The following is a 1,511-nucleotide window of genomic DNA, read 5'->3' as shown; positions in this document are numbered from 1 at the left end:
CGGTCGAAAAAATTGGAAAAGGGCACAGGTCATCCCCTTTTTCAAGAAGGAACGTGGAACAGATGTGCAGAACTATAGACCTATATCTCCAACGTCGATCAGTTGCAGAATTTTGGAACACGTATTAAGTTAGAGTATAATGATTTTTCTGGAGTATATACTAAGATGGTATCTGTTCCTTCGGACATGTCCGAAAGAGCAGGTACCATCGGTGAACATGCAGCTCGTTAAAATGAAATTCAATGAAATCAACACCCTTAGCTGCTTAAGGCGTTGACATACGTCAACGGGGACAGATGAAAATGTGTGCCCCGATCCGGACTCGAGCCCGGGATCTCCTGCTTACATGGCAGATGCTCTATCCATCTGAGCCACCGAGGACACAGAGGATAGCGCGACTGCAGGGATTTATCTCTGGGCACTAAGAATGTAGTGCGGGACAATATGTTTAGAATGTGGGTTTCGCGGGAGGCGTGCCAGAGATAAATCCATGTAGTCGCGCTATCCTCTGTGCCTCGGTGGCTCAGGTGGATAGAGCGTCTGCCATGAAAGCAAGAGATCCCGGGTTCGAGTCCTGGTCGGGGCACACATTTTCATCTGTCCCCGTTGACGTATGTCAACGCCTGTAAGGAGCTAAGGGCGTTCATTTCATTGTAACTTTTCTGCAGACTAGAGATCTATTCTGTAGGAATCAGCATCTGTTTCGAAAAAGACGATCGTTTGAAACCCAGTTCGCGTTATTCGTCCACGAGACTCAGAGGGCCATAGGCACGGGTTCCCAGATAGATGCCGTGTTTCTTGACTCCCGCAAGGCGTTTGATACAGTTCCCCACAGTCGTTTAAAGAACAAAGTAAGAGTATATGGACTATCAGACCAATTGTGTGATTGGATTGACGAGTTCCTAGATAACAGAACGCTGCATGTCATTCTCAGTGGAGAGGAGTCTTCCGAAGTGATTTCGGGTGTGCCACAGGGGAGTGTCGTAGGATCGTTGCTATTCACAATATAAATGACCTTGTGGATAACATCGGAAGTTCACTGAAACTTTTTTGTGGATGATGCTGTAGTATATCGAGAGGTTGTGACAATGGAAAATTGTACTGAAACGCAGGAGGATCTGCAACTAATTGACGCATGGTGCAGGGAATAGCAATTGAATCTTAATGTAGACAAGTGTAATGTGCTGCGAATACATAGAAAGAATGATCCTTTATCATTTAGTCACAATATAGCAGGTCAGCCACTGAAAGCAGTTAGTTCCATAAATTATCTGAGAGAAGGCATTAGGAGTGATTTAAAATGGAATGGCCAAATAAAATTAATCGTCGGTAAAGCAGATGCCACACTGAGATCCATTGGAAGAATCTAAGGAAATGCAGTCCGGAAACTAAGAAAGTAGGTTACAGTACACTTGTTCGCCCACTGCTTGAATACTGCTCACCGGTGTGGGATCCGTACCAGATAGGGTTGATGAGAGAGAGAGAGAGAGAGAGAGAGAGAGAGAGAGAGA

General features: G+C 45.3%; 1 non-coding gene across 1 annotated transcript; it reads left to right on the top strand.

Moving 5' to 3' along the window:
* The first annotated feature begins 512 nt into the window (after positions 1-512).
* On the top strand, positions 513-586 carry Trnas-uga (transfer RNA serine (anticodon UGA)). The gene has a single exon. It is a non-coding gene; the product is annotated as a tRNA-Ser (tRNA).
* Positions 587-1,511: the final 925 nt, after the last annotated feature.

This window comes from Schistocerca gregaria, chromosome 1 (assembly GCF_023897955.1).
Source record: "Schistocerca gregaria isolate iqSchGreg1 chromosome 1, iqSchGreg1.2, whole genome shotgun sequence".
Taxonomy (NCBI): domain Eukaryota; kingdom Metazoa; phylum Arthropoda; class Insecta; order Orthoptera; family Acrididae; genus Schistocerca; species Schistocerca gregaria.
This window is presented reverse-complemented; position numbering and strand designations above follow the sequence as displayed.